At 35.5% G+C, this 26,521-nt stretch overlaps 1 long non-coding RNA gene across 1 annotated transcript in view; it reads left to right on the top strand.

Moving 5' to 3' along the window:
- Window positions 1–6,814, top strand: part of LOC102154762 — a 93,863-nt gene extending 87,049 nt beyond the window's left edge. The window contains exon 4 of the long non-coding RNA XR_005382143.1: window positions 5,015–6,814. This is a non-coding gene — a long non-coding RNA (uncharacterized LOC102154762). The remainder of the gene's footprint in view (window positions 1–5,014) is intronic.
- Window positions 6,815–26,521: the final 19,707 nt, after the last annotated feature.

The raw sequence follows: 26,521 nt of genomic DNA, 5'->3' as shown, positions 1-26,521 counted from the left end.
GGTAATTCAGTTGGTTGAGCATCTGCCTCTTGATTTCAGCTTAGGTTGTGATCTTAGGGTCATGGGATCCAGCCTGCATGGGACTCCTTACTCAGCTTGGAGTCTGCTGGTCTCTCTCTCTCTCTGTGCTCCTCCCCAGCTCATGAGCACTTTCTCTTTCTCTCAAATAAATTAATAAATAAAAATCATTTAAAAAATAATCTTTGTAAAAACAAGCTTAATACAAATGTTAGGATATTTTGCAAGAGATTTACCATTTAAAACATTAAAAGAAATACATTTCTAAAGCAACTTTTTCTTATTTATACATAATTTAATAAATGTTATTACCAGTACTATTGTCTTCTTCCTACAGAAGTCATGACTTTTTTGTGAAATCAAAGACCAGTCTGTACTTAGGAGACTCATTGACCCCATAAGGCATGCCAGTGTCTTGCCAACATGAGATGCTATACATTAAGCCCATCTCTAAGAAGTGAGTTTTTATAAACCTTAACTAGGCCAAGGTCTTTTCCACTCTGCAGCTTCTTTAATGATTCCCTTCTAGGTTGTTCCTGGTCTTGTCACTTATGTAACCCATGTCCCATAAATAGAGTGCTCTCAGGGGAACTCTTAGAGTTGTTTTGGAATTTGTCTTTGAGAATCCCATTTGGTGATTTCCTGAGTTGTTGCTATGCCAAGTACACATCATCAACAATGGGTATTTGAAAACTTCCATGTGCATCAAGACACTCTAAGCGTCTGAGTACTCTGAACATTATACAGGAGCCATTCACATCCTCCTAGAAACGTGACATTGATGCGGAGCTAGGATTGCATAGATTCTACGAAACCAAAATGAAGTCCACATATTTCCAATACTAAACTAGACTTAACACACACAGAATGCAACTATAAAAATTCTGAAGTCAAAGGAAAATGAAGAATGTCAGATAGCAGCAATAATTACATGAAGAGTCGTCACCCAGAGAAATAAGCTTCCAGACCAAACTGATGAATGTGAGCTTGGATTATTCACTCTCTTTCTGGACTTCTTCACTAGAACGTCAGATACGGATCCTCAGATCTTTCTAAGTATCATTTCTCTAGTCCGTCTTCATAGAACATTTCTCTAAGACATGATCAGTGCACTAGCAACTCTCAAACTGAGACGTCAAGAGACTTTTCCTTTTTTTTTTTTCAAGAGTAAAGGGATACAAAATCTTTCTATTACTAGAAGCATCATATCTATGAAGAATTCTCTCTTAAAGAATGAGATGCCAGCTTGATCTTATTGTTTGGGTGCCTAGAAATAAGGATGGATTTAAAATACAGAGGGAATTTGCTTCAGAAGCTATGAATATGAACATGGAATGCCTTCCTTAAAATAAAATACTCATAACCTGAGTTGATAAATTGTAGTAATAGGAATAAAAATACTAACCAGTATAAGTGAAGTGATTTGCTTGATCTTATCATAAGAAAGTAGTCAACAAATGGTAACTATTGTTACTAATAATAGAAAATGGACGAAGATAACTATTTTCTCATTTTGCTTTTACCAATACCTAAATATTTGGCTGTTACCTTTGATGTTTGCTTGATTTCCACCTTTGTAACAAAGAAAATGTAATTTTAATGAAAAAGAAGTTTAAATCGTTGGGTGGTTAGGAAGAATTTCGTCATTTTGAGCATGGGACTAAGGTTTTTGGAACATATAATAAAGACATTTGACCACCTGGTGAAATTCCTGCATTGCAAGAAAAGTTTTTTGAGATAGAAAGAAACATTTTGAAGACCGAACTGTAGAAATACTGATTATGAGGCAGATTTTGTGAGCAGCCATGTTTAGATCCTACCACTCAAATCTGCTCCCAGATACTTTCTCAAATAGAAGATTTCAGTAAATCATAAGCCTAAATAAACATAAAATGTATTCATATTTTGGAAGAAGCAGAGAATGGCACAGATATCACCATCTCATTTAACAAGTCAAGAATATGCTAATGAGTTTTCTAGGTGAGCCATGAAGATATCAAGAGCCCCTCTCATGGGAACACCAGAATTTTAAAAAGCCCAACTCTTCCTAATATTTTATTTCATTTTTATTATTTTATTAATTACTTATTTTTTAATTTTAAAGAATGTACAACATAAAATTTATCATGTTAACTATTTTGTAAGTAGACAGCTCATTTGGCATTTACATTTTTGTGCAACCATCACCACCATCCATCTCCACAACTATTTTTGTTTTGCAAGACTGAAACTGTATACTCACTAAACAATAACTCCCTATTCACCTCTCCTCCCTGGCCCTGCTGACTACCCTTCTACTTCCTGTCTCTATCAATTCGTCTATTTTAGGTACCTGATATCATACAATTTTTATTCTTTTGGGATTGGCTAATTCCACTTAACATAATGTGTTCAAGGGTCATCCACGTTATAGCATCTGTTGGAACTTCCCTTTTAAGGCTGAATAGTATTCTATTGTATGAATAAACCACATCTTGTCTGACCTTTCATTGTCTGTATACACTCGGGTTGTTTTCACTTTCTGGCTATTGTGAATAATGTTGCTATAAATATGGGTGTACAAATATCTGTTTGAGTTCCTGCTTTCACTCCTTTTGGAACTTTGGATCAATGGCAATCCTATGTTTAATTTTTTTGAGGAATCACCAAACTACTTTCCACAGTGTCTGCATCATTTTATGCTTCCACAAGCAGGGCATAAGGGTTGCAATTTTCCCACATCCTCACCAACGTTTGTTATCTTCCATTTTTATTTTTATTTTATTTTTAAAAGATTTTATTTATTTATTCATGAGAGACAGAGAGACAGAGACAGAGACAGAGACAGAGAGGCAGAGACATAGGCAGAGGGAAAAGCAGACTCCATGCAGGGAGCCTGATGTGGGACTCGATCCCTGGGCCGTGGGATCATGCCCTGAGCTGAAGGCAGATGCTCAACCACTGAGCTACCCAGGCACCCCAGTTATCTTCCATTTTTTAACAATAATACCTTGGGACACCTGGGTGTCTGAGTCAGTTGAGTATCCAACTCTTGATCTTGGCTCAGGTCTCGATCTCATGGTTGTGAGTTAGAGCTCTGCATTGGGCTTTGTGCTGGGTGTGGAGCCTCCTTAAAAAGAAAGGAAGGAAAGAAGGAAGGAAGGAAGGGAGAGAGGGAAAAAGAGAAAAAAAATCTGAATTGGTGTGAAGTGGTATCTCATTGTGGCTTTTATTTGCATCTGCCTGCTAATTAACGATTTTGAGCATCTTTTCATATGATTTTTGGCAATTTGTATGTCTTCTTTTGAGAAAGGTTGCTTCAAGTTCTTCGTCCATTTTTTAACTGGGTTGTTTAGTGGTGTAAAGTTTTCGTTATATATTCTGGACATTATTAACCCCTTATCATATAGATATGTGATTTGCAGATACTTTCTCCCATTATGAGGTTGCTTTTTCATTTGTTTTTTAAGGTACAAAATTTTGAATTTTGATGCAATCCAATTATCTATTCTTTCCTTTGTTGCTCTTATATTTTAACAGAATAGGATTCAGTTGAATTGGTCAAGGTTAGGGTCAGTTATACTTAGGATAGAATGTTCCATATAGACTAAATGAAAATTGAGCATATTTTGATGGAACATTGTTACCCACACTTTCTGCAGAATTGGTAGTTTCAACTGAGTACAGGCAGTTTTTCTTATTTTTGTAGTTTTTTTCTTTTGCTGTCTATTTTATTTAAAGTCTTAATTTAGTTCAAGGAACACAGATTCTGAAGCAGATTTTTTTTTAGTCACCATCATAGTTCTTAGAATTACTGTAAACAAATGTCCAGAAATTTACCTCTGAGGCTGGACACTATTCAGATCATTTTTAAAAGAGTTTATTTATTTATTCATGAGAGGCACACACACACACAGAGGCAGAGATATAGGCAGAGGGAGGAGCAGGCTCCATGCAGGGAGGCTGAGGTGGGACTTGATCCCGGGTCTTCACCCTGGGCTGAAGGCAGCGCTAAACCATTGAGCCACCTGGGCTGCCCAAATTCAGATCAATTTGTTCTGTAGTTGCTTCAGTTTCTAGTCATGTGTTGTTTAAGTACAGAAGAGATGCTGAAATATCCTGGAACTCTACCCTGTCCAAAGAATTCCAGGTTTTTAGGAAAAGAGTCCATTTCAAAGATCTCATTACAGTTTAAATCCATTGCACAGTGCTTTAATAACGCACATGTAAACAAGCTCCTACATTTAATCAAATATCAGATCCAGTGGACAAAGTTGGGAAGCTTCTTCATTTCAATATAGGTGTAGGTGTGTGTGTGTGTGTGTGTGTGTGTGTGTGTACATTAAAGAAAATAGAAATAGGGATCCCTGGGTGGCGCAGCAGTTTAGCGCCTGTCTTTGGCCCAGGGCGCAATCCTGGAGACCCGAGATCGAATCCCACGTCGGGCTCCCGGTGCATGGAGCCTGCTTCTCCCTCTGCCTGTGTCTCTGCCTCTCTCTCTCTCTCTCTCTCTGTGACTATCATAAATAAATAAAAAATTAAAAAAAAAAGAAAATAGAAATAATTCAGTGCTTTTAGCCAATCTGCAGATATCGGCCAATGTGGTAGATTTCAAGAATACCTTATTTTTTTTTCAATACATTGAAACAAGCAAAATAACACATTGTCCAATTTTCTATTTGGGTGGGTTATTTTTTTAGGGGGCGAGTTCTTTCTAACACTTTTAACATTTAAAATGCCTAATGTTTGACATTGTCTAAATTAGAGTTAAGGCTGTGGGTCGGTTCCAAATGCTCACACGTTACATGTAGGAGTTTTAAAAATGTATGTTTTCTGGAAGATTCAACATAAGAGAAAAATAGCTTGTTTACAAGTTGGTTGAGTACTAGTTGGTAGGATTTTAGATTTCTAGGTAGGATGTCCAGTTTAGAAAAAAAAAAACAGAAAAAACAAACAAAAAACAGAGATATTTACTTATCATTTGTAACTTAAACACATTCTTTTCTTATATTCCCAGTTGTCTAGGTTTTCTAGCATCCCCTGTTGAAAGCTAAAGCTCAAAGAGAAGATACCACTATCAGCTGAAGTAAGCCAGATGGCAGCTGTGAGTTCTGGTGGAAAAACAGAGGACATGGTCAAAAAAGTTCTAAGATGGAAGAGAGACATGTTAAAACAGGATGTGGATTTGCACCTCACACAACTGAAAATTTAGACGAATTAGAGTTAATGCTTAAAAAGACACTTCAGAATAAGAAAGTTTCAATAATTATTTTTCAGGTATCTCGGTTGGAATGGCTTTCTAACATAAAAGATGTTACTACTAAATAATCGTTATTCAAAAAATTACAAGTAAAATTAAAAGACATTCCAAGAAGAAAATCACCAATCACCTCAGACAAGAGAGTTGATGTTTTTTACATTGATTTTTAAAAACCCAAGACCTGAGATTTAAAAAATGACAAATTTACTGAAGAATAAGTGTTATATACCTTAGTCCTTGACCAACTGACTTAATCACTGGGAAAAATGTACAATTCCAAAATAATAATCTTTTGTTGACAAGAAGTGATTTAAAAAACAAACACATGATGTAAGAGACCCTAGTTCATTCATGGGGTCATTCCATTTTCCCAGTCAGGATAATCACTTGGATCAGAGGTGGTTCTAAACAGAGTGTCTGCTCATTATTGAGCAATTTCTCAAAGGCCATTAGGACCGAAATAGTAAACAAAGGGTGATTAATGGTGTCATGACTGCTGTCACTATTGTGACAATATAAACATAGAGCTTTCCTGAAGACTTCACACATTAAGTTTTCATTAGGATATATTCTAAAGGGAACATGTGTCTATATGCTTGCATTATTCTGTGTAAACTGAGAGACAATTCTCAGGGTTCGACTTATTGTATGGTGAAAGAAAGCACTTTTAAAAATTTTCCTTTTTATGTAGTCTTTTCCCCCAATAACCTGTTAAAACAAATATGGAGAGTAACAAAACATATGTGTGCATACTTTTTTAACCTCTCCATTAACCTCATTAGAGCTTCTTTTCTGCCTCAACTCCACAAAGCTGTTGTCCTAGCAACAGACCACTATGTCAGTTTTCTTTATATTATCTAAATTGCATATTGTCTGCTCACCAGCTATTATCTCTTACTCTAGTTATGTCTAGGTTAATTAACTGTGTTCTTATTCTCTAAGGAAATAAATCTCAATTACTCTCTTCTTCTGTTGTCTTAGCCATAATTTTAATCTTACAGTAAAAGGGAACTATAGTTTGGAACTATATATATTTTTTCATAAATCATGACAACTGAGATTTACTTTAGACCACAGTATCTTAGACTGAGGTCAGCAAATGGTATTCTTAAGGCCCCCAAACTGCTTCCAACAAATTCTGCATCATCTAGATCCCCATCTAATAATAAAACACCCAGTCACATCACTGTCTAAGTCTATACTGGGATATGGTAATGTGTTTGTGCAAAGCAGAAGCTAAATCACCGCGCAGTGAAGGTTTCACAGCACTTGAAATAGACAAGACCTGAGTTCGTTGGAACATCCGCACCACATTCTCATGGCAAATAGTTGCTTTACGTAAATGTTTCTAATACTGACTTACAGAAATTCATCAACAGTCAGTGGGCACTAGGTAAGAAATGAAAAAATTTACTACTTTCAATTTTAGCAATCAATAAAATATGACTTGCCTCATGTTATTGCACTTTGCGTTATTGTGCTTTGCAGATACTGAGATTTTTACAAATTCAAAGTTTGTGGCAATCCTGTGTCAAGTAAATGTATCTATGAGCACCAGTTTTCCTACAGCATTGGCTTACTTTGTGTCTCTGTGTCACATTTTGGTAACTCTCACAATATCTCAAACTTTTTCCGTCATTATTACGTTTGTTACAGTGACCTGTGATTTCTGATGTTACTATTGTGATGGTTTTGTGGCACCATGACCCTTGACCATGTAAGTTGGTGAACTTAATAACTGTTGTGTGTGTTCTGACTGCTTCACCTATCAACCATTCCCCTATCTCTTTCCTTGCCTTCAGGCTTCCTTCCTTGTTTCCTGAGACACAACCATACTGAAATTAGGACAATTAATAACCATAAAATGGCTCCTAAGTGTTCAAGTGAATGGAAGAGACACACATCTCTCATTTTAAGTAAAAAACTAGAAACAATTAAGCTTAGTGAGAAAGGCATTTCATAAATTGAGATAGGCCAAAAGCTAAGCCACTTGTGCCGAAAAGCCAGTTCGTGGATGCAAAGAAGTTCTTGAAGGAAATTAAAAGTGCTACTTCAGTGAACATGCAAATGTTAAGAAAGTGGAATAGCCTCATTGCTGATATGGAGAAAGTTTTAGTTGTCTAGGAAAAGATCAAACTGGGTACAATAAATCCTTAAGCCAAAGCCTAATCCAGAGTAAGGCCCTAACTCTCCTCAATTTTATGAAGGCTGAGAGAGGAAGTTCAGAAGTTGGACTCTAGCAGAGGTTGGTTCCTGAGGTTTAAGGAAAGAAGCAATCTCCCTAACAAGAGTCCCAAGTGAAGCAGCAAGTGCTAATGTAGAAGCTGCAGCAAGTTATCCAGAACATCTAGCTAAAACACTTAAAGAAGGTGACTATGCTAAACAGATTTTCAATGCAGACAAAACAGTTTTAGATTGGAAGAAAATGTCATCTAGGACCTTCATATATAGAGAGGAGAAGCCAATGCCTGGCTTCAAAGCTTCAAAGGACAGACTCTCTTGTTAGGAGCTAGTGCATCTGGTGCCTTTAAGTTGGAGCCAAAGCTCATTTATCATTCTGAAAATCCTAGGGCCTTTAAGAATTATGCTAAATCTACACTGTGCTTTATAAATGGAACAACAAAGCCTGGATGACAGCACATCTGTTTACAAAATGGTTTACTGAATATCTTAAGCCCACTGTTGAGACCTACTGCTTAGAATAAGATTCCTTTTAAAATATTACTGCCCGTTGACAATATACCTGGTCACCCAAGAGCTCTGTTGGAGATGTACGACAAGATTAACATTTTCATGCCTGTTGACACAATATCCATTCCGCAGTCTATGGATCAAAGTGTAATTTTGACTTTCAAGTCTTATTGAAGAAATACATTTCATAAGTTGCCATACATAGTGATTACTCTGAGGAATCTGGGCAAAGTAAATTGAAAATTTCTGGAAAGGATTCACCATTTAGATGCCATTCTGAACACTTAGGATTTATGGGAAGAAGTCAAAATAGCAACATGAACGGGAGTTTGGGAGAAGTTGATTTCAACCCTAATGGATGACTTTGAGGGATCCAAGCCTTCAGTGGAAGAAGTAACTGCTGTTGTGGTGGAAATAGAAAGAGACCTAAAATGAGAATTAGAGTCCGAAGATGTGAGTGAATTGCTGACATTCATGATAAAACCTGAGTGGGTGAAAAATTGCTACTTACGAATGAGCAAAGAAAGTGATTTCTTGAGATGGAGTCTACTCCTGGTGATGATCCTGTAAAGATTAGTGAAATGACAACAAAGGATTTAGAACTTTACAGAAACTTAGTTGATAAAGCAGTGACAGGTTTTGAGAGGATTATTTCAAATTTTCAAAGAGGGTCTATTGTGGTAAAATGCTATCAAACAGCATCTCATGCTAGAGAGAAATCATTTGTGAAAGGAAGAGTTAGTCAATGTGGGAAACCTCACTGTTGTCTTATTTTAAGAAATTGTCACAGCTACCCAGCCTTCAGCAACCACCACCCTGATCAGTCAGCAGCCCTCAACAGAGGCAAGACCCTCCACCAGCAAAAAGATTATGACTCACTGAAAGCTTGGATGATGGTTGGCATTTTTAGTAACAGTATTTTTTTAAATTAATGTATGTACATTTTTTAGATGTACTGCTGGTGAACACCTAATAGACTACAGTAGAGTATACAACATAAGTTTTATAAGCCCTGGGAAACCAAAAATAATAATTTGACTTGCTTTATTGTGATATTCACTTTGTTGTGGTGGTGTGGAAACAAGTCTGCAATATCTCTGACATATGCCTATAGAAAAATATTTAATATCTATTTCAACAAAACTACAATGTTAACCTGGATTTTAGGCAAACATAACAGCTTTGCTCATTTTTCATGTGTTTAATTGGCATTTGAAGATTGCTTGTTGAGTAAATTGTCATTATTCTGAGCTAGTAGTCTTGAAACTGTTCTATTACATAAAATATGTGAATAGACAATTCTTACACTTGTAGGATTTATGTAAAAATATAAAAACAGACCACATTTAGAACTAGATCTAAGGCTGCATCTTCCTATTAAACTCAGTATCATCTGTCATTATTATGAATGTGAATATTTAAAATTTTTCATTTGGTTGTACTTGAAAAAATTTTTATGATTATACATATGCTAAATACAAAGAATTTATTTTTAGTTTTATTTATATTTAACATTATATCTAAAAGATTTTAGTCTAACCATCTTTTAAAAACTGGATCCAAATATTATTTAGAATTGGGGAAAAAAAACTTCTGTCCCCTAAAAAAATACATTTCCTCTCTTTCATTGTATGAATTATTAAGAAGAAATTCCAACTCAAAAAAATCTTGGGAAAAGATGGAAACATTCCACACATTCAAGCTGTATTAACACCAGTGTTAGCCAGATAAAATATATACATTTTTGAAAATAAACATTTTGTTTGGTAATTTTCCAACATCACAAGGGTTGATGATAGAAGCCAATAATTCTTTTTTACTGTATTTTCAAATGACAAGTAACCCTATAATATCCGAGTAGGAGAATGACAGGAGATTAGTTATTGAAGCATAATAGAATTGTTGACTGGGCAGCCTGGGGGGCTCAGTAGTTTAGTGCCACCTTCAGCCCAGGTCGTGATCCTGGAGACCCTGGATTGAGTCCCACGTCAGGTTCCCTGCATGGAGCCTGCTTCTCCCTCTGCCTGTGTCTCTGCCTCTCTCTCTCTCTCTTTCTCTGTCTCTCATGAATGAATAAATAAAAATCTTTAAAAAAATTAAAAAAAAGAATTGCTGAAACTACTTGACATGTTTTCTACATAGTAACATCTCATTAAGTTCTTTCTATTTTTACCTAAATTCCTATTTGCTTATTTAAGGTCTACATGTAGACAGCCTTGCTTTGATTATTACCTAATAGTTATTCAGGCATTTTAGTTATCATATGCTTAGGCCAAGCACAGGATTTACTACTATTGCTCCAGAAAACACCAGGTGCTTTTACCAGCCAGCCAAAGAGAAATGAAAGGACTTTCCTGGATGGCTTCTCCTTAAATACCAGTTCAACACTCTTAGTAATGTTTCATTAACTTCCTTCAGCAGGGTCTCTATCCCATGTTCTAGCTAAACATTTTGTTCATGCCTCCAGAAGACCTACCTATCTTTCCTTGCTTCTAATGTTTTCATAAAATTGATAAATATAAGAAGAGAAACAAATCACCCATTATTCATTACTTTAAAAAACCCATCATTGTTTTTGTTGATCACATTGTGGGTTTTTCTAAAGTAGAGCTATTTGGAAAAAAAAAAATCAGTAATCCTATAATACGTATAAGTGCCTTCTGCTCCCTCTCATCTTTTTTTTTTTTTTTGCTCCCTCTCATCTTAACATAGTATCAAGTAGTTCCCTATAATTTCATGTCTTCAAAACCATCAGTTTTAATGTTTTCCTTTGGAAACATGCCAGATTACAGTTCCTGTGGTTTTCATGGTCATTCCAGATAGATTATTATGTGTTTCTAAGTGTCTGCACCTCCATGAAATACTTAGTTTGGCTTTGTTAATAACAGAAACTATTTATCAGTTCAGCCAAAGGAATGAAAAGGAAGAAATACAAGTATCTTTTCCAAAGCACTGAATAGGTTATATGTGGAATGTGTGGATATATATCAAACTTGTGGCATGCAAATATTAAGAAAAAATATTAAATTATTTTGATAGGATTCATTCCTTTGGAAAGGGCAGAACTGTCTTGGGGCTCAAGGAAATGTCACAGAATGAATAAATGAGAACTAATTATAGAAACTCTTGCTTAAATATCTGAGTTTTTTTTTTTTTTTTTTTTTTTAACAACATCAGGATTTGCTTCAGTACGCCAGTGGAAGGTGAGAGTGAGGAATGAATGAGGTAAGGGGTGAGTGGAAGAAGAACCTTCCATTTGACCACATATATATAAATGATCAGTAAAGCTAGCTGAACAACATCTAACAAATAAGTGCTAAAATGATTTATTTGGGAAATACTGACATTGATATTGTATACACTGGTTTTCAACAAATAACAGAAAACAATATGGAAAAAAAGTCTAGCATAGGGGAAGAAACAAGGGACTTGGATTCTGACTTGGGCTCAAATCCTATCTCTATCCTTTGTGACTTCTGAGACCTTAAGTCTTTCTTTTAATTTCTCTGATCTTTAGGCTTCTCGTCTATAATACAAGAATAATAGTTCCTTCTTTGCCAAGCAGATATAAAAGTAAAAAGAGACAAACACTTAGCATCTGACACATAGTAGGCATTCAAAAAAAGGGGAAGTTATTATTATTATATTATGTTTCATATTAGTGCTCCCAAAACAAATAGGAAAATGACTTTTGTCAAAAATAAAAGGTGATTGACATGGGAAAATACCTGAGAAGAAAAGGTTATCACAGGACTACTGCCATTTGCAGGGCACAGGGGTAGCCATCTGAAACCCAGCTTATTTGATATTGTTTTAAGTCTATGGGCCTCCCTATTTGTCATCTAGAAACTTCCCTAAATGTTACCTAGAAATTTCCAATATCTGAGAACCTCCCCGTAGGGTGAGTCAATCAACTTTGGGTTTCTAGTACACAAATAATAGGAGTCACTAAAATGACAACATTAATGGCATAAAATTTGGGAGAATATCTACTATGACAGGCTACTCTTGATTTAATTCTGTCTAAAGGCTCTAACCTGAGTTTTATAAAGTCCTTTTGCAAGTCAAATCTACCAACCAAAGAGCATAACTGTGGACTTAGATTCTCCTTTATGCTTAGAATATTTTTCTTTCCAAAGATATCAGTATAAAGAGCTTTGGTTATTCAAAAGAGAACAGCAAGTTCACAAATAAAGCCTCTTTCCCCATGCCCTGTTCTTTCATCTGGACGAAATACTGAACACTAATGTGTTCCTTAGTGAACATAAGGGAATGCTAAACCCTTTTGGAAGCCAACAAAAACATATTAATGATGTGGAAGTGGAAGTGGGAAATTAGACGAAAGAGTGGTTGTGAATCAGGTATTTCTCTGATTAAAATATACCAACAGACTAAGTTTGGGGTTTATAAGAATAGCATTGGAAATTAATTTTTTTCCAACAGGGGACATAGAGAAAGTGAAATCAAGATAATTTGTCAGGGCTTAGTTTAGTTTTGTGTGAATGAATGTGACTGATTCAAAAGAATGATTCTGAATTAATTTCTATTAAAGTAAATGCAGTATCTTTTTAAATACTATCATCTTCTTTCTTAAATTGGGCTCCTTTAGCAATTACCTTTCCTAATACATTTATACCAGCAAGGGAGTCTGCTAGCTGCACTACATGGGAAATACCAAGAATGGATGTTTAACCTGAGAATATAACCAAGGCCCCTTTTCCTGAAAAATGCCTTCTATCAGATTTTAGTGAATATTAGTATCATCCCACCCTGCCCCTCTCTCTCCTCCAGAGCAAATAGGACAAACATTTCTGCTGCTATTCCTAGAACCATAGTTTTCAACAGTTGCCTTAAGCAAAATGTTTTCATTCTTGAGTAGATTAAGCCTTTTCTAGTTTTATGTCCTTAATAATTTGATGTTTTTATTTTTTCCATGACTAAGTTAAGGGAGGCCAAGAGTGTTTAAGTATCTGTCCCATGGCATACTATTAATGAGTAAGAAATGAAATTTTCATAAACCCTAATCCATATCCTCATTGACTTATTGAATCAATCCATTTTTATCTTGGAGGGCCACAGACAACAGCAGCAAGGGTGATATACAGGCAGGTAGACGTTCATGTTGGGGCATTGGGAGTTACAATGCACACAAAACAAATAATCAACCAACCAAAAACCAAACAGCAACAAGCACTGCTGGCCTACATTGGTAGAGATAGTCCAAATAAAGACAGTAAATTTGAGAATATCAGATCAAGGATGTAGAACCAAGGTGGTTGTTGGTTAGCCAGTGGTGAGAGAAAGATCACATGGAACAAGAAGGAGTCAAACAACACAGAAGATACTCTTTGATAACGCCTCATATTGATTTCAGAGCAGCATGTAAGGAGACAAGAATATCTTTTCTATTTTACAGTGTGAATGAATGTCAAGCAGAGTCTCAGCAGTTAAGATGATTTTGACTGTTCTACACATACCTAAATGCAGTCATCTTTAATTTGACCGAGACATAAATGTGATCATACAATGTGAGCTGAGACAGTCCCTTACTTTGTGAGTGATTCTAGGTCACCACCCAGTATTCCTCTCTACTTTATTGTTTCTTTCTTATTTTCTACTTCTTGCAGTAACTTTCAAGGAGGGACAAATATTGTTGATGTTTCACAAAATACGGCCCTCAAGGGGAGAGTTCAAACTTAAATACAGAGTAGATATTGTAATAAGCAGAAATGACATGATTTTTGAGAAAAATGATATTTCTGAGAAAGCTAAGACTGAATAACTATGTATTTATCTGTGTTTTTCTAGAGATTTTCTGAGGTGTTGGTACACAGCCCTTGCTAAAGTCAAGTTTACAATATTGCCATCTAGAATACAACCAGAGTTCTTTTAATTTGGTTAATTTCTATAAAGCTTTCTTTTTCATATAGAGTAGAGAGTCTCTAGGACCTGCAGCAAAAAAAGACAGAAATGAGCTTCAGTTCCTTAAGATAAATTTAAACGCATAGCTGACTTCATGGCAATCACCCTGCAGAGGCTGTAATAAGCACTACATGATCAGGAAGTGGCAATATCTATTCAAAATGGCCCCCTGTAGATGACCTATTATACATTAATGTGAAAATTACCTCCTGTGTCCAACATAAACTGCTTTGATTCAGAAGATGACCGATTTCTGATCTCTGGGCTAAGACATGTCTGTCAGTGATGAACAACCTTCCAGTCCATTTCTTATGGACAGATGGTGGGCCATGGCCTGACCTTGGCTCTATATGATCACACAGACACCCCTTTACACCAATCCTAATGGGGTCAATTAAAGATTTAGAGGTTTAAAACAACATCACATTAAAAGTTCATTCACAGTTTTTATTTGGCAATCTATTAAAATGGAGAAACTTGAAGTACAAGGGATGAGATGGGGAATACCTCTGTTTTCCTAAGAGTACTGCGATGTGAAAAAAAATTTTCTGACATCCCTCAGGAAACTTCTGTTTGGTCCCATGCTCCCTTGAAAATAACCAAACAAATGATTCTCAGTAATGTTTATATGAATCAATTATTAGACAATTATCTGAGCTTCAAGTATTATTCACAATTGAATTGATTGAAAAACATCTGTATTTGAATTAAATGTCCTGCAAGTAGCCTCTGACTCCAGCCCTTTTTTGGTTTTATTTTTTCAGAGTTGTATAGCATATTTTGTGAACAACTCATTTAATAATGTCTTCTTTACAGTATTCCATTAAGTATTCAAGTGCCCTATTTGCTTGTCAAACTTCTTTTCCTTAAAATGAATTCCTGGCATTTCTAAAATGAAATACTGCCAAGGGAAAAAAGAACTTTGCATTTATCATGTAGAAAATTATGTGCTTTGACCGTCCAACAGATGATGTATTGGCAACTACCCAAGGTTCACATTTGTGGTCTCAGTTTGGAATTGGGATTCAAGAAGACTTCATGGTAGAGTGGTCTGCTCCCAAGTGTCTTCCCCAATCCTGATTGTTAGAATCACTATAAAACCCCAACTGTACTCATTACAGCATTTGCTATATTCATTCTTTCAATTGTGCTCATTTTTTTCCGTATGAAATATAGTTCTTCAGATTATCTTTGTCATCTTTGCATTTCCTCACTGGACCTTTGACCAAATAGATGCTCATTACTGCTCTGTATTGGTCTTCCTAGGGTAGGTATGATAGAGCCAGGCTTTTTATATTAATTTATTCCTTCCTTGGTTACTCACATGCTCTCAAGTCAGCAAATCATTCTAGAATGCAGCAATTGCCTAGTTAATTCAGAAAAATTGAGAGCTGTGGTATCAAATTGTTAGTCTGGGTGTGGGGAATCATGCTGTGAAAACAAACTTTTTCTTCCTTTTGCTATTGGACATGTCTCCTCTCTGAAAAGTTCTCCTTTGTCAATTGTATGCACTGCAGTTCACCTGTTTGAACTCTTGGGCTGGTGATCAATTATTAGAGCAAAAACTACTTTTAAATTGGAGGCTAATGCTTCTCTTTAGCTTTTCTTCTCGTGACTTCTATGTTACTTTATGGTGAATATGAGTTAAATGTTGCCTTAACAGAATTCCTATGCTATAACTCCTGACATTCTAAGAGCTCAGAGTACATTTTTCCTTTATTATTAATGATGGTGAAGGTGTTCAAAACATGACACCCCACAATATGCCCTTTGACATATTGATTATTTTGAGTTGAATATTAAGAAACAGATGCAGGAAGGGCTCTCTGATGTCCCCCCTTTCTATTTAAAAGCAGGTCATAATATTTTCCATGAGAAAGGGGCCTGGACTATACCAGGAAGAGAACATTCTTATCACTGGAGACTAGGAGTTTATGCCAAAATGGACCTGTACAAACAAGTCTACTAAAATCACTCTAATCTTCCATTAGTTTTCCCTGTGTATTTCTTAGTCACTTTCCCATAATTTACTGCCTATAAAACTTAAGCCTTTTCCTTTGTCTTGTCATTTCTCTGCAAATTCATCATTCTTTGTTAAAAAAAATATATAAACTTTCAGTCCTATTTTTTGAAGTCTTTGTTTTTCTTCTATTTTGATGAAGGCTCCTCTGCGCACACAAAAATGTTAAATAAAATGTGTGTGCTTTTCACCTCTTAGTCTGTCTTATGTCCACTTAATCTCAGATCAGCCACAGAATCTAAGAGGACAGAGGAAGATTCTTTTTTTTTCTCCACTATATTGACCATGGTTCAAATCTCTTACATTGTCCTTTTGAATATGAAATAGAATGATATGCTTGAGGGTCTCCTAGATGGAGGAACAGCTAGACTGTGCTATTGCACATACTATCCCTAATTAATAAAGTACGTGGAATGAGTTCTCTTGCCTCCTCAAACACAAATCCCAACAAACCAGAAAGACATGTATGCCCCAAGGTAAGTTATGCTGAGTATGTACTTTGCAGTGCTATGCTTCCATATGAGGAATACCTTTCTCAGATTGGAGGTAAAATGCCTCACTCTTAAGCTTGAGAGTCAAATAATTTCTTAAATTATTTTACCTGACTATTATGAGGTTAGCAGACAATAAGTCATCATTATCAACAACAAAATTAAGTTTCCTTAGAAATCAGTGATATAGGCTATTGCTATGAAGCTACTCTGAAGACTATTTTGTAAGTTCAGGGATAGTATGGAGCTCTATGTTATAAAGGCTTACTTTGTAACCACCAGCTAGCTGCATATGAACACTATTATCCTTAATTATGGGTGTGGATGGGAATGTAGCCAATCTTTCAGAAGGACCTCAAACACTCCAGGAATGCAGCATGACCCTTCCCAAAGATGGGATGGTCAGCAGGGTGCATTACCATGTGGGATGAAGATTCTTCACTTATTTCCCTAGACGATATCAAATGAAAGGTTTATGTGATTCTGTTTTCAAGGATTCTGCTTTAGCTTGGTTCTGGGAACTCCCTTATATAATGGTGATGGCTTCTTTCCAAAACATGTTTATGCTAAGATAAAAGTTACTATATCTTAGGATGGGAAGCTATTTACATCTCCCATATTGTAAAAATTGCCCTTTGAACCTAACTGCTCCTCTGTTTTCTATATTTGAGAAAAAATTTGAAACATCAGGTAAAAATTAGAAATGACACAACTTTTGGAATAAGTAGGAACTTATAAAAAATCCACAAAAACCCTGGGTTTCAGTTCTATCTTCACCACTCCACGGCTAACTAGTTACTTGATTTCCGGTAAAGCATAATCTTTCTTTTAATCTCTAAACTTGAAATGAGGATAATAAAGCATACTTATCAGTTGCTGTAGGAATTCAATAATAAAATATGCAAAGGAGGGCAGCCCAGGTGGCTCAGCGGTTTAGCGCCACCTTCAGCCCAGGGACTGATCCTGGGGACTCAGGATCGAGTCCCACGGCCGGCTCCCTGCATGGAGCCAGCTTCTCCCTCTGTCTGTGTCTCTGCCTCTGTGTGTGTGTGTGTGTGTGTGTGTGTGTGTGTGTGTGATGAATAAATAAATAAAATCTTAAAAAAATATTTGCCATGGATTTACCGATCCTTGATGTCAAAACAAAAAACAAAAACAGAGTTGGGTAGTAGTTAAAGCAGTAAAAACAGATTTTATTAACTATTGCCATAGGGGAAGAAAGATCCCTCTGTAGAACTCAACTCCGAATACAGTGTGGGCAAGTGAGAATCTTTAGCCAAGATGCAGATTTACTAAGAGAAAACATCAGAGATAAGGGAGATTCTAACTAAGCTGACCTAACAGGATCTTTGCTGAAGACACACCAGGGTGACTGGACATCACTTAGGTGATGCTGGAGGATAAGAACCCTGTGGAAATATTGAGGCTGAACATGTAGAAAAGATGGGGAGGACTCTTGCTAAACTGGTCTAGCAGGGTTCTTGCTGAAACTGGATTTTTATGAGGAGCTACATAGATGGGCCTAGGAGAAGGTTTGGGAGCCTAACTAAAGTTTGGTCAAGCAAGAATCTTCATTATTGGTCCCAGTATAATCAGTAGGTCTTGTGCCCTACTATTCCTATATCTTAGTATTTGAGAACTCTTTGTATTAATATGAAAATATTAATAATTTACCAAGATAGACATGGTTTTATTTCTTTGACATACTGAGTTATTTTAGATTTCCAAGAAAGTAATATGGTAAAAGGGCACTGAAGATGATTTTAATATTTCTTTAAAAAGTTAATATTTTTATTTCTAGAGTTAATGCTACAGGTTTATATTGGACATCTCTGAATAAATGCCACATTTACTGAGAAACATTAGTAAACACTTTGAGATTTGGACTCTTTCTGTTTCAAAGAGTATGTGCACTCAAAATGTGATGTAACTCTTGTGCATAAATCCCTTACACACTCCCACGGAAGATTCCCATTATGCCTTGACAACAGCTTGTCACCCATTTGGCAAAAATTTTACCCTTTGAGAACAACCAAATTTCATATTGTGGAGGTGTTTTTTTTTTAAATGGGAGTTTTAGTTTTCATTCTTTTTTTTTTTCCTTATGCATAGAACAAAAGGAAATTCAAGTCCCTAAAGGTAAAGAATTTAATGAGGATTTTATATTTTGGATTTTATATTTATATATAAAATTTATATATATATATAATATATAAAAATATATATATAATGAGGATTTTATATTTATAAATTTTATATTTTGATCTGTTATATTTTTAATAGGTAGTACTCAAAGTACATTGATTTCAGTTACTTTATAACAAAGAGATACTGAATATTGACTTTAAACTGAAATATCCTTTTTCATGGGCCTAGTAACAAATTTCTGCCTTGAGAATGGCTTTGGATTTCCATGGCCTTTTGTGCAATTCTTAGTTTTAAATCTTTGATCACAATAGCCTGTTCACCTTAGTTTTTCTCCAGTTATCCTGGTTTCCTAATGTAAGAGTCAAAAAAGCAAATGTGAATATACCAGAATGACTTAGAATGAACAGGAATCCTGGGAAATAGATTATCTTTTTTTTTTTTTAAGATTTATTTATTCATGTGAGACGCAGAGAGAGACAGAGGGGCAGAGACATAGGGAGAGGGAGAAGCAGGCTCTTCACAGGAGCCAGATGTGGTACTCAATCCCGGGCCCCAGGATCACAACCTGAACTGAAGGCAGCTGCCCAACCATTGAATCACCCAGGTGTCCCACTAGATTAGCTTTTAATCGATTTTTCCATATAGGTCAGGCACAAGTTTGGCTTACATGTAAGAGCTGCTATTCTGACTTATGAATTGACTGTAGTTCCATATTTTGACTTTGATTTGGTTAATTCATTCCTGTTACTATCTTTGTATATTCACTTACTGTGATGCTATGACATGCTATGATATGCTATGATATGATAAGTGGGTTTTCTGAATGGTCACCATTGGTCCTAAAATTCTAGTTAAGCAAATGGCTTGAGTCAGATGATAAAAGGAAACATTTCAGACTTTCTGTTTTGAAAGAAAACTACAAACATACTTCATAAGTCAGTTTTTCATTTTCATTAAAAATTACAGGTACTTCAAAAGTCCCTATTTACAGTAGACTTTGTCAGGGCAGAGACAAGAGCTTTGACATTAAAAATCTAAAAATCATTAAATATTAAAATTAAATACTAAAATCTCCATTGGAAATCTGTTAATAATACTCTCTCTCTCTCTCTCTCTCTCTGCTTCTCTCTCACTACATTTTATCGAGAAATAGATGTTTTATCTGTCAGATGCTGACCCAGTCAAGATAGTTTCCTTTTGTATTTGTAAAGAAGAAAACTGAACTTCTGAGAAATTAATTATTTTTTTCTAAGATCACAGAACTAAGCAGGGGAAACTGGAAGACTAATCTAGGCTTGTCTAATATTAGTGCTTTTTTTTTTTTGGTTCTACTTTGTTCTATGCCTTGAAATCAACAATTAAGCTGAGATCTTGGCCTTCAAAAGATGCTATCTAAAGGGAGAGACAAATAACTGAACAGGCATTTATCATACACTTAAAAAGCGGGATAAGTTTTACTAGTTTCATGGGAACTTTTAAAAAATTTGTTTTATTAATTTTTATTGAGATATAATTGGCATATAACATTATGTAAGTTTAAGATGTGTAATATGTTAATTGATATATTTGTATATTGCAGTATCACCTCTGTAGCATTAAGTCATACTTCGATTACATCACACAATTATCATTTCTTTTTTTGTGGTGAGAACATTTAAGATCTAGTCTCCTAGCAACTTTGAAGTAAATAATATTATATCATTGACTATAATCACTATGCTGTGCATTAGATCTCTAGGACTTATTTATCTTCTGACTGTAAGTTTGAAACATGGGAATTTTTGATGGTCCAACTTAGTGTGTCTTGAGACCACACAAAATTTCATTGAGAAACAGGCCTGAGGAGGAGCAAAAGCATTTAAGACCAGAATACGAAGGAGAACGTATCAGCAAGAGGAAATAGCACATGGGAACCATTTGAAATATAAAAGAACATTCCAATGTTAAGAAATCATGAAGAGGTACAAGTGATAAGAACCTAGAAAAGAAGGATACATGAAGTCCTAAAGTCTTAGACACTTGCTTAGGAATTTGGATTCTATACCACGGAGAGCTATAGAAGGGTTTTCATCATTGGAGGAACCTTTGACACTCAACAAATACTTGAATGCTTATTATTTCCAGGCACTAATCCTATTCATAAATTAGAATGATTTCAGACAACAATATAGAAGACAGACCAGAAATGGAAAAGACTAGAGACCTTTTCAAAACCTTCAGGCAAAAATCATGAGATACAATTGAGGTAGAGACTAAGCCTGTTTCATCTTTGGGTTCTCTTTTGTCAGAAGGTACAATAACAGCAAATGTGATTTTAGTAGTTCTCTGTTCCCATCTTTATTCCTCTTACCTGCCAAACCTCCTAATACTTGCAGTGCCCCAGTAGATCTCTGAGGAGCCCACAAGTTTCTCAAGAATGCAGATACTACTATTTTGAGAATCCAGTCACCACTGTGGTTCATTAGCATGCCTGAGATGCTATCTCAAGTGTACGACAAGTTCAAGAACTAAACTTTTGAGACAATGTCACCAGTACAAACCTCCACGAACTTCTGTTTCTAGCCCAGGACTATAAATATTCATATAGCGAAATCCTTTTAAGAAGCTTAACCCTCAGAGGCAACACTGTATGTTCTGCTCAGTCCTTGGTCCTTCGACGGAGAACTCACTTAGAAGTGGGGAGGGTCCTTCTCTACTTCTCCATACATTTTATGCTACTCAAACTTTAACTCATATCTTTAAAAAAATATATGTATATATGTGTATATGTATCCTGCTTTTTGTTCACTTCACATTTCACTTATTGAATGAAAATTTAGAAATATTCATGTAAGAAGAAGGGGAGATATAAGGAAGTAGGAAAAGTAGTCCAAGTCATTGGGTTTTATCACACAGCTGGTATATCAGTGCAGAGTTCACTTATAGAAATCTTTCTCCGTGGTCCCCAGGGCCCAGGTCTATGGTTCATAGTAGACAGATTTTTAATTTTTTTATGAGACTTTATTTTTTAGGGCAGTTTTAGGTTCACAGTAAAACTGAGCTGAAGGTACAGAGATTTCCCATATGTGTCCTGCTCCCATGCATGCAGAGCCTCCCTCTTTATCAACATCCCCCACACACTGGTATGTTTGCTACCATTGGTGAAGCTCATAGACACATCATTGTCAACCGAAGTCTTTAGTTTACCTTAGGGTTCACTCATGGTGTTGTACATGCTATGGGTTGGACCAATGTACAATGGCATATGTTCTTCATTACTGTATCATAGAGAGTAGTTTCACTGTCCCTGCATCTGCTGTGCCTGTGTGATGAGGCTTCTCATCCCTTCAGACAAGCACTCATCTTTTTACTGTCCCTATAGTTTTGTCTTTTGCAGAATGTCATAGAGTTGGAATCATATTCTATGTAGCCTTTTTACATTGGCTTCTTAGTATACGCATTTAAGTTTTCTCTGTGTTTCTCTCCCTTTTTTTAATTTTGAAAAGATTTTATTTGGAAGCATATACAAACTAAATATTTCATATAGCCTTTAATACAATTGTTTTATTTTTCTTATCACAATGATATCATATTTTTTAAAAACACAAACTTTTTCACTAAGCCCCATGTGGTTGCCTCCAAATCTCCTTTAATGTATTCCAGTGTGCCCTAAAGATATCATTTCTATCGATGTCATGATGTGAAAAAGGGTTGAGACACACTCTTTAAAACTCTGGATCAGGATTTTTTAAAATATATTTTTATTTATTTATCTGAGAGAGAGAGTGAGAGCGAGAGTGCGCATAAGCAGGCAGTAGGGGCAGAGGGAGAAGCAGACACCTCACTGAGCAGAGAGCCCAACTCAGAGCTCTATCCTAGGACCCGGAGATTATGACTTAAGTTGAAGGCAGACACTTAACCAACTGAGCCACCCAGCACCCTTCCCCCCTTTTAAAAAGATTTATTTATTTATTGGAGAGAGAGAACATGTGCAAATGGGGAGAGGGCAAGAGAGAGGGAATCTCAAGCAGGCCCCCCATGGAGCCCAACATTAGGCTTAATCCCATGACCCTGAGATCCTGACCTGAGACAAAATCAATAGTTGCACACTTAACCAACTGAGCCACCCAGGCACCTCTTGGATCAGGATTCTTAACTGTCCCTTGGTAGATTTCCATGAGTATATGAAGTATGCAAGTGCATCTTTGGAGAGATGGTCAATAGTTTTCTCTGCCAGGTCTTTCATCTTGATAGCTCATTTATCTTTAGTGCGGAATAATATTCCATTGTCCAGATATACTACAATAGTAGAATTCAGCTTAGTGTAGGTAACAAGGCCTTTTGGAGTGGGTTATAGCTTTGTAGTAATAACACTGAAGTTGAATGATGCATTTTGGATAGTGGGACAAATACTAATTTCTGCAGACAAAACCCTTAATGATGATAATATCCTTAATGATTATGCTGCCCTCAAAGAATGTAATCATAATAAAGAAAAGTTTGCAGGGATTATAGTGACAAATCCCAAAGCAGTGACAGCAGCAGCCCCAGTTACAACCCAAGCATCAAATCCTGCAATGACTGTTCCAGTTGATTCATCCATAGCAGTAACTATAGCTCAAGCCCCAACCACTGTCTCAGCTTTGTTCCCCACTTCTTCATCCATACGCATTGCTCCAGCATCATGGACAGTGTCTTCTCACCCTGCACCTCCTAGTGCAACTAAGCAAGAGAAACTTGCACAGAAGTCTTTGGATACTCTGTTGACTACCACTAGCCCAATACCAACCTAATGGCACATAAGGGAATTCTTCTCATTAAAAACTTTTTTTTAAGGTCCAAGAAGAGCACTTGTGACAGGTTGGTCTTATGAGAACATGGCAATAATATCATGTCAATGAGCTAGTTTCCACAACTCTGACAGAGCAGCAATTATCTTTTACTTTTTTAACTTTAATCAATTATTTAAAAATTTGCATTACTAGTATTCTTTTTTGGAGCAGTTTTAGATTTACAAAAAAATTGAGCAGAGTTGGGTTTGGTTTGCTAATATCTTGTTATGATAAAAAATCTGAATACAGATTTTTGCATCTGTATTCATGAGAGATATTGGTCTTTGGTTTCTTTTCTTTTCTTGTAATTGTCACTGTCTGGTTTTGGATAATTTTGGCCTAATAGAATGAATTAGGGAGAATTTTCTCTACTTCTGTCTTCTGAAGGATATTGTAGAGAATTGGTATAAATTTTTCCTCAAATGATTGTTCGAATTCAGAAGTGAGCACAGCAAAGCCTGGAGCTTTCTCTTGTTAGGTATTGTTTTAATTCCTTTAATAGATATAGCTTTATTCAAATTATTTTTTTTCTTTTGTGAATTTTAGCAGATTGTATCTTTTAAGGAATTGGTCCATTTTATCTAGGTTGTCAAATCTGTAGAGTTGTTCATGGTATTCCTTTATTATCACTTTAATATTCGAAGGATCTGTAGTAATGTACCCCTCTCGCTTCTGCTACTAGTAATTTGTGCTCTCTTTTTTTAGAGAGAGGCTTATTAATTTTATTGATAGTTTCAAACGACCAGTTTTTGGTTTAGGTTATTTTCTTTTTTGGTTTCTTAGTTTCATTTTGTTGATTTATGCTTTGATTCTTATTATTTCTTTTCTGCTTTTTACTTTGGATTTAATTCATTTTCTCTTTTCTTATTTTATAAAACAAATGCTTAGATTACTGGTTTTGGGTCTTCTTTTCTAATATGTGCATTCAATGCTATAAATTTCTCTCTAATCATCACTTTCACTCATCCCACAAATTGTGATAAGCTGCATTTTAATTTTTAGTTAGTTCAAAATATTTTAAAATTTCTCCTGAGATTTCTTCTTTGATCCATGTGTTATTTAGAAGTATGTTCTTTTAATCTCCAAATATTTTGGAAATTTCCAGCTATCTTTCTGTTATTGATTCTGGTTTAATTCCATTATGGTCTGAGAGCAGATACTATATTATTTATGTTATTATAAATTTATTAAGGTATGTTTTATAACACAGCATGTAGTCTATTTTGGTGAATATTCCATGTGAGCCTGAGAAGAATGAGCATTCTGTTGATGTTGGATGAAGTAGTGTACAGATGTCAATTATATCCAGTTGATTGATGGTGTTGTTGAGTTCAACTATGTCCTTACTGATTTTCTGTATGCTGGTTCTGCATTTCTGATGGAGGGATATTAAAGCATCCAACTATAATAGTGGATCATTTATTTCTTCATGCAGTTTTATAAGTTTTCCCCACATATTTTGATGCTCTGTTGTTAGATGCATGCATGTTAAGGATTGCTGTGTCTTCCTGGGGAAATGACACATTAATCATTATGCCATGTCCTTCTTTATCCTTAATAAATTTCCTTGTTCCAATGTCTGCTGCCTAAAATTAATATAGCTATTTCCTTTCTTTTGGTTAGTGTTAGCATGCTATAGCTCTCTCCATTTACTTTTATTCTCTATGTGGCTTTGCACTGATATGGATTTTTTGGAGACAATGTATAGTTGGGTCTTGTTTTTTGATCCCCTCTACAATCTCTGTCTTGTAATTAATGCACTTAGACCATTGATATTCAAAGGGATTCTAGATACAGCTGGATTAATATCCAGCATATTTATTACTGTTTTCTATTGCCGTCTTAGTGTTTATTCCTATTTTTGTCTTCCAATCTTTTTTCTGCCTTTTGTGGTTTCAGTTGAGCACTTTATATACATCCATTTTCTTTCCTTTCTTAACATATTGGTTACATTTCTTTTTTTATTTTTAGTTGTTGCTCTATGGTTTGCAATATACATATAAGTAATCCAAGTCCACTTACAAATAACACTGTTCTGCTTCATGGGTTGTGTAAGTACCCCATAATAACAAAATAACCTAACTCTTCTCTCTTATCCTTTATATCATTGCTGTCATTCATTCCACATATATATAAACATAAATAAGCATATATATAATGGAATTCATTGTTTTTATTTTGGACAAATTAGGACCTACCACAAAAACTAAGAATAAGAACAATGTAAGTTTTTATTCTCCGATGCTCTTCCTTTTATAATACAGATCTGAGTTTCTGATCTATATCATTTTCCTTCTCTCTAAAGAACAGCTTTTAATATTTCTTGCATGGCAGGTAAACTGACAACAAATTTCCTCAGTTTTTGTTTATCTGAGAAAGTCTTTATTTCTCCTCCATTTTTGAAGCATAATTTCAAAGATTACAGATTCCTAGGTTGGTGTGCTTTGAATTTTCAACACTTAAGAGCATGGCAATCTATGGGGCACCTGGGGGCACAGTTGGTTACTGCTCAGTCATGATCTCGTGGGTTGTAAGATGGAGCCCAAGTCAGTCTCCATGCTCAGTGGGGAGTCTGCTTGAGATCCCTTCCCTCTGCCCCTCCCCCCACTTGCATGTGTGTGCTGTCTCTAAAATAAATAAATATTCAAAAAAACAAAAAGAATATTGCAGCCCACTCTTCTTGATTGCATGATTTCTAAGAAGTCAGATGTAATTCTTAATTTAGTTCCTCTATTGGTTTGGTGTTTTTAAACTCTGGCTTCCATCAGCATCTTTTATCTTTGATTTTTCTGTATGAATATGATATGCCTAGATATAGTTTGAATATGACATGAATATTATATGCTTAGATATAGTTTTATTTGTTTGAATAAGATATGCCTAGTTAGAGCTTTATTTGTTTTTGTTTTTTTGAGTTTGTTTGTTTTGCATTTAATTACTTGGTCTTCTCTGAGTTTCCTGGAGCTATAGTTTGGTATCTAGCATTAATTTGGGGAAATTCTCTGTATTTTTTCTTCAAATGCTTACTCTTTCTCTTCTTTCTTTTTTGTTTGGTATTCCAATTCACATATATTACACTTTTTTTTTTTTTTTTTTACAGTTCCTAGTCTTTTCTTGTTTCCTTCAGTCTTCTTTTCTCTGCTTTTTAGTTTTGGAAGTTTCTAGGGAGATGCCCTCATGC

The sequence above is a fragment of the Canis lupus genome, chromosome 31 (assembly GCF_011100685.1).
Source record: "Canis lupus familiaris isolate Mischka breed German Shepherd chromosome 31, alternate assembly UU_Cfam_GSD_1.0, whole genome shotgun sequence".
NCBI classification, from domain to species: domain Eukaryota; kingdom Metazoa; phylum Chordata; class Mammalia; order Carnivora; family Canidae; genus Canis; species Canis lupus.
Note: the sequence above shows the minus strand (reverse complement) of the source record. Positions and strands in the feature narration are given on the sequence as shown.